The following is an 8,147-nucleotide window of genomic DNA, read 5'->3' on the forward strand; positions in this document are numbered from 1 at the left end:
CGGCCACAGAACTGGAAAAGGTCAGTTTTCATTCCAATCCCAAAGAAAGGCAATGCCAGAGAATGCTCAAACTACTGCACAACTGCACTCATCTCACATGCTAGCAAACTAATGCTCAAAATACTCTAAGGAAGGCTTCAACAGTATGTGAACCATGAACTTCCAGATGTTCAAGCTGGGTTTAGAAAAGGCAGAGGAACCAGAGATCAGATTGCCAACATCCGCTGGGTCATTGAAAAAGCAACAGAGTTCCAGAAAAGCATCTCTTTCTGCTTTATTGACTATGCCAAAGCCTTTGACTGTGTGGATCACAATAAACTGTGAAAAATTCTGAAAGAGATGGGAATACCAGACCACCTGACCTACCGCCTGAGAAATCTGAAGGCAGGTTAGGAAGCAACAGTTTGAACTGGACATGGAACAACAGACTGGGTCCAAATAGGAAAAGGAGTATGTCAAGGCTGTATATTGTCACCCTGCTTATTTAATTAATAAGCAGAGTACATCATGAGAAACGCTGGACTGGATGAAGCACAAGCTGGAATCAAGATTGCCAGGAGAAATATCAACAACCTCAGATATGCAGATGATACCACCCTTATGGAGGAAAGTGAAGAACTAAAGAGCCTCTTGATGAAAGTGAATGAGGAGAGTGAAAAAGTTGGCTTAAAACTCAACATTCAGAAAACATGGCATCTGGTCCCATCACTTCATGGCAAATAGATGGGGAAACAATGGAAACAATGACAGACTATTTTGGGGGGCTCCAAAATCACTGCAGGTGGTGACTGCAGCCATGAAATTAAAAGATGCTTATTCCTTGGAAGAAAAGTGATGACCAACCTAGACAGCATATTGAAGAGCAGAGACAAAAAAAGAAAGAAAAGCAGAGACATTACTTTGCCAACAAAGGTCTGTCTAGTCAAATCTATGGTTTTTCCAGTAGTCACGTATGGATGTGAGAGTTGGACTATAAAGAAAGCTGAGCACCGATGAATTGATGCTTTTGAACTGTGGTGTTGGAGAAGACTCTTGAAAGTCCCGTGGACTGCAAGGAGATCCAACCAGTCCATCTTAAAGGAAATCAGTCCTGAATATTCATTGGAAGGACTGATGCTGAAGCTGAAACTCCAATACTTTGGCCACCTGATGTGAAGAATGACTCATTGGAAACGACCCTGATGCTGGGAAGGATTGAAGGCGGGAGGAGAAGGGGACAACTGAGGATGAGATGGTTGGATGGCATCACCAACTCAATGGACATGAGTTTGAGTAAACTCTGGGAGTTGGTGATGGACAGAGAGGCCTGGCATGCTGCAGTCCATGGGGTCACAAACAGCTGGATACGACTGAGCAAGTGAACTGAACTATATCCAATTTACTAATTCTTTATCAATATATGGCCCTGAATAGGATATTGACAACTCCCTTTTAGAACCTGAGCCTCTTTCTTAGACCCATCTCAATGAAATCCACTTCATAGCTCATTTACTGATTATAGAGTTTATTTCAAAAGGTATGTAAAATCTGTTCTTTGAGAAATTAAGTAATATCAATACTTCACCTTTACTTTTCATCTATTTGTTCAAACTGATTGATCCAGTTACTAAAATTCTGTCAATTTTGGATCAAAATTGACATTGTATATCTTCAGGTACACTGGTAACTATTATTTTCTTTCATTTCATGTGAACTAAATTGACTATTCTGACAGAAAACAGTGACTAACTGGCCCATGAAATACTGAAAACACAGATGTAAATACAATACATTCCTTTGTCTTCAAGGAGCTCATAGTCTAATAAGAGGAAACAGAAATAGATGAAAATACCATTACAAAATATTGAAGTAAGTATAGCTCAAGCATTTCCTTAAGAAAATAGAGTTTTATTGGATCACAATAGGAAAGTAACACCCTCTTGAATTTATAAAAAGTGAAAAGAAATGTTGCCATGTTTTCACAGTACATAAAAAGTACTATGCCTTTCTCCACGTAAACCAAGAGAGATACCTGGAAAATACATTTATTATATTCACACTACTATAACTAATTTTAACTACACATTTGAACACTATCACAATGGTCTAAATTTAACAATACATATTTTAACAACACACCCACATACATATTTATCTTGATACGCACTGAATCTAAACGCATATGTTTTACTATATATTGTCACACAAACAGTATTTACAAGTCACCAATGACCACAGAACTAACAAGCCCAAAGATTAGTGCTACATGAGCCTTCTGCTAGGACTGAGCCTGCAGACAGAAACTCTCTAAATCTTACACCAGAATTTTCTCAACCAGTGAAGTCTCCTATCCTGCGCCCATCATTACTCCAAATCTACACCTTAAGGATAACTTTAATTAAATTAAACAGTTTACACATGGAGATTAAGGGCTAAAAACAGCACTTCATATTTTAAAGAATACTTTAAGCAAGATGAATGTACAGCTTGCTCTTTAGGTCATGCTGTAAAAAACACACAAAACAATATCATGTGTTGCTTAGCATTATCTATACATAACTAAAAAGAGAAGTGAAATTCACTCTAAATTCATGATAGTATAACACAAAGGCATAAAAGTGTGAGTATAATTTTGGACACCACGATGAGTTCTATGTCTGTTTGTGGTTATGGGAAAGGTAGAACGTATAAGGCTAGAAAGGAAGGTTGAGACTAGATCAAGTAGAACCCTGAACATCACCCAGGAGTCTGGACTCCACTGTATAAGCAGTGAGAAGAGACCCAGGGACCTCAAAGGGAAGGACAAAGGCGCCATCTGTGTTACAGGACCTCAGCTACAATGCTGGGCTCCCTGCTCCTGTCTGCTGCTTTCTTCTGTCTTCCACGAGAATCTAACAATTTGCTTGATTCTCAACATTTCTTCTTGCTCTACCCTTTGGTTTTCTGCCTCTTTCTACCACTGACTCACTTGTTTATTTCTTGTGAGCCCTGAGACTTGACTGACTGTCCCTGCCTTGTAGTCGTTCCCTCTAACCTCCATGTTCCTCTGCCAATCAGTTCTGGCAAGAGAAGGCCTACTGGTTTTTCTGTTTCTTTCAGTTTTGGGTGCTAGAATGGGAGTGGTTTAATGATTCTCTGGATAAACATCGCCCAAATTCATCATTCGTTGAAAGACTGTGTAATTTTTTTAGTTCATGTTTTATCAGGTGAAACTAACCCATGATTTCTAGCTTTTATGTTACACGTTTTGAACAAATGACTTAAAATAGTTGATAATGAATCTGCCATCAAGTAAGTTGACTCCATACTAAATCAAAGCCAGAAAGAGTTTATACTCCTAATTCCTCAAATTTTCTTTTCACACTTTTTTTCCCCCTTGAATCACCTCCTTCTGACATTGGTGAACATCTGTTCTCCCAATTATACTCAATTTATGACTGTGATAATGTGGCGCAACTAGAATATTATTTCCAACTGTTCATAATTTTAACATGTGCTAATATGAAGCAAAACATACTTTCAACATTTGATGTGTGGTTAGAGCTTATGTCTTTTCTCTCAGTAGTTATGTATTTTTCACACCATATTTTGCATGTCAGAAAACCTGTACTTTAGAACAATAATCTTGGATGATGAATAATATATCTGTCCAAATCAATCGACTGTAGCGTGCGTTTACAAATACAGCCTCCAGTACGTAAAACGGATGAAAGCACAACTGCTCTGGTTGAATGCGGGGCGGGGGGGTGGGGTGGGGGGCCACTGGTGAAGCTCAGACCCCCATCTGCCCTTTATAGAACTTTTGGGGTACTCACAACATGGGTGGAAATTCACTAAAAGGCGGCATTCTCATTTCTTCGTATACATCTGTAGCACCACACACAATAACCTAGTAGGCTGTTGAGAAATCCTTGAGGATGGATGAACTGCCCTTTCACCCTCCTCTAGAAACCAGTTTCCTTTGGCCCTGTGGTGGCCCTTTGGGCTAATGCCTCTAGATGGCACTGTTCTCATTAGTAGCAAAGGACCCAGGCTCTAATTACTGTCATTAACTCCAAGAGCACACAAGCAGCATAAGCTAAGGAAATTCAAACATAACAACAGATACTTTCTACTGGTTTTCCCCACCAAGACATCTTTACTGGTGAAGATCTATGGCAGGACTTCTGAAAATGTGGTACCAGGACAGATAGTACTTAGGAGTTTGTTAGAAATGCGGAAGATTCTCAGGTCCCACCCTACATACACTGAATCAACAGCTTATGAGGTGGCACCCAGTAATCTGTGTTCCAATAAATCCTCCAAGTGATTCTGATAACTGCCAAAGATTGAGAGCCATCGATGGAAGGTTATTCTTTGAGTCTATTTTCAACTTTCAAAGTTGCTACTCATGTTCTGTTCAATGTCTTTGTCTTCAAGTATGACTTAAGGGCTTATTATGATGGCTGAGCTGGGACTCTTCTCAATAGGTAATTCAGTACAGAGTTTCTATTATGATGGTATTTCTCACTGAGGTCTGAATGTAGGAATATAACACACTAGCTAATCATCATTAAATTTCAACACCATGAAAGAAGTGTACTACGAGGTATTTTCACTACTTCCTATCTCCTCCTGTCCGTGGTTATCTCTTCTCGTTCTGGACTTAAGATAACAGGCCAGTTGGCAGCTTTTCGAGATTTAGTATGTAAAGCAAGCCTGTTTCCTAAGAATTCTTTTAACACCTCTGTGTTCCAACACAACACAAAGATAGTCAAAGCACATTTTAAGCAAACATAAATTTCCTGACAGGAAAAACTGTTGTAATAAACCCCCAACTTTCTTTGAGTATGTATGAAGAAATAACTTAGAACAATGAAATACGTATCTTTTAAACTATTTCAAGGTAAAGCAAGTGTATACCACACATTTGATTCACTTTCAGTCACATTTGAAGGTGATAGTTGTGGAAATAGATGTTTTTAATCAAGGCAATGAAATCTATATATTTAATTTCACTTCACAAAATCTCTCATTGCTAGGTAATCCATAGTTACTTGCCTTTCAAAGCATACCCTAGTATTTAAGCAAAGTGTAAAAGGCTAGCAAGTAAACTGCATTCACAGAAAAATATATACACACATACATGTAAAAAGAGAAAGACACTATGAAAAATAGCATTTTGAGGGATTTAGGCAAGCATCTGCCGAGTTGCATAATCTCATCAATACTCCATTTACCCAGTCCCCCTTACAAGTCACAGCGGAAAAGGATGGCAGACCAAGATACAATCTGTGACCACGAAGGGCTATTCGCTGCACCAGCCACCTGGGATGAGCTACCACAGGACTAAAGCACTGGCCTCAGGATCAGCAGTGCTGGCATCCTGTCTGGATTCTACCATTCACTGACACAAGGTCATTTAGCCCTGTTAGGCCTTACTTTCCTTCCTTGAAAAATAAGGGTTTAAGATGGAATTTAATGACGATACTTTTGGCTTTAGGGGTTTCCCATGTGGTGCAATGGCAAAGAATCTGCCTGCCAATGCAGGAGACTCAAGAGATGTGGATTTGATCCCTGGGTCAGGAAGATTCTCCAGAGGTATAAACGACAACCCACTCCAGTATTCTTGCCTAGAAAATCCCACGAACAGAGGAGCCTGGAGGGTTACAGTCCATGGGGTCACAAAGAGTCGGCACGCCTGAGCTACTGAGCATAAGCACCCACTTTCAGCTTTAAGATTCTATATTTCTTTTTCTTTCTTTAAACTCTTTTTTTTAAGAGTGGAAGTTTTCAAACGTGCACAAGTCCAGAGAATAGTATAATAGATCTCTATGTATCCATGGTCTAGCTTCAATAATTATTTGTTTTCTTTCCAGCTTTACTGAAGTATGACTGACAAAATTTGCATATAGTTAGGTTGTACAACATTACTGTTTTTAAAAGTGTACAAGGTAATGACTTAATATGCATATAGACTGTTTATGCATATAAACAGTCTCTTTTTATTCTTTTGTATGTGGATATCCAGTTTTCCCAATACCATTTATTGAAGATACCATCCTTTTCCTATTGTGTATTCCTGGTGCCCCTGTCAAAGATTAGTTGAGCCTTTATTCATGGTTTTTCCTGGGTTCTCTGTTCTTATAACACCGCCACACTGTTTTGATCACTAGCTTTGTAATATAGCTTGAAATCAGGGAGTGTGATACTTTAACTTTGAACCTGAACTTCAATCCTCTTCCTCCAGATTATTTTGCCTATTTGGTGTCTTTTGTGGCTCCATACAAATTTTAGGATTTTTTTCTGTTCCTATGAAAAAAAATGCAATTAGAATTTTTGGAGGAATTTATAGAAGGACTACACTTAATCTATAAATTTATCATTCTAAACAGAACATGATTAGGGAAATAAAAAATATAAAGTAGATGAAAATGGTAATGGAAGAAATCTGAGCAACTTTAGAGCTGCAACAGTCTGGATGTTCTTGCTTATCAAGGACCTGATCACTACTGAGTGTGGAAACTGTTTTTGAAGAGAGGAGGACATTAGCCAAGATAAGGGTAATCTTACTTGTAATGCTTTAAAAAGGGAGTCTGGGAGGTGAGATAATACTAATACTAAACAATGTAAAGTACATTAAGCACAGAGGTATTTTTCTGTAAGTGCTAGCAAAGAGACAGGCTCAAAGATACTCAAAGGCAGGTACTCAAAGATTTAGTGAGTAAATTGAATTAGGAAAAAGGAAATCTCAGATTGCACTCTCAAGAGTTGGCATCTGGCTTCCGTGGTGCCTCAGTGGTAAAGAATCCACCTGCCAATGCGTGAGATACAGTTCAATCCCTGATCCAAGAAGATCCCACATGACACAGAGCAACTAAGCTCGTGTGCCACAACTGTTGAGCCTGTGCTCTAGAGCCAGGGAGCTACAACTACTGAGCCCTTGTATCCTAGAGCCTGTGGTCTGCAATAAGAGAACCTGCCACAATAAGAAGCCCGTGCACCACAACTATAGAAAAGCCTGAGCAGCAATGAAGAAGCCCCAGCACAGCCAAAATAAGTAAAATTGTTTTTAAACAGAGTTGGAATCATAGTAGAGGAAGCTCAGAGGCAGCCAAGGCTGCCTCCTCCTCCTTCCTTGCCGATCCTGCACCCTAGGAAATGCAGGCTTCTGACTTTCTTCTGCAATCCTGACAGCCATCTGAAGAACTTTCTTTCCCTAAAGAAAAACTGATTGCCACCAGTTGCAGAAGAAGAGGCAACGGTCCCAAACAATAAATCACTGTAGTGAGTGTTGGACAAGTCGGTATTGCATGTGGCATCAGCACTCTGGGCAAGTCTTTAATAAGCTTGCTCTCGTGGGTGTTTTGGAAAATAAACTCAAAGGAGAAATGCTGCACTTGCAGCACGGAAGCTTATTCCTTCAGACACCAAAAACTGTGGCAGACAAAGATTACTCTGTCACTGCCAATTTCAAGATTGTGGCAGTAACTGCAGGAGTTCGCCAGCAAGAGGGAGAGAGTCATCTGAATCTGCTGCAAAGGAACATTAATGTCTTTAAGTTCATCATTCCTCAGATCATCAAGTACAGTCCTGACTGGTGGTTCCAACCCAGTGGATATTCTCATATATGTTACCTGGAAACTAAGTGGATTACCCAAGCACTGTGTGTTTGGCAATCGATGTAATCTGGATTTTGCTAGACTTCACTATTTTATGGCTGAAAAAACGCATTCATCCCAAGCCACCACGGATGGATTCTAGGAGAACATGATGACTCAAGTGTGGTTGTGTGGAGTGAAGTGAATGTGGCAGGCATTTCTCTCCAGGAACTGAATCCAGAAATGGGAACAGATAATCACAGCGAAAATTGGAAGGAAGTGCATAAGATGGTGGTTGAAAATGTCTATAAGTCATCAAGCTCAAAGGCGACAGACACCATCTGGGCTATTCGATTAAGTGTGGCTGATCTTATTGAATCCATGATGAAAAGTCTATCCAGGAGTCATCCAGTGTCAACAACTGTGAAGGGATGTATGGCTTTGAGAATGAAGTGTTCCTGAGTCTTCCATGTATCCTGAACGCTCGGGAGTTAACCAGTGTTATCAACCAGAAGCTGAAGGATGAAGAGGTTGCCTGACTCAGGAAAAGTGCAGATACCCTCTCGGGCATCCAGAAGGATCTAAAGG

The 8,147-nt window shown here is 39.8% G+C and overlaps 1 protein-coding gene and 1 pseudogene across 1 annotated transcript in view; one reads left to right on the top strand and one right to left on the bottom strand.

Annotated features, from left to right (window-relative positions):
• Positions 1-8,146, top strand: part of LOC104989107 — a 10,213-nt pseudogene extending 2,067 nt beyond the window's left edge.
• Positions 1-8,147, bottom strand: part of LOC104989017 (chromosome unknown open reading frame, human C2orf43) — an 89,083-nt gene that overhangs the window by 62,504 nt on the left and 18,432 nt on the right. The window lies entirely within an intron of this gene.

Source organism: Bison bison, unplaced genomic scaffold, assembly GCF_000754665.1.
Source record: "Bison bison bison isolate TAMUID 2011002044 unplaced genomic scaffold, Bison_UMD1.0 scf7180017864145, whole genome shotgun sequence".
NCBI classification, from domain to species: domain Eukaryota; kingdom Metazoa; phylum Chordata; class Mammalia; order Artiodactyla; family Bovidae; genus Bison; species Bison bison.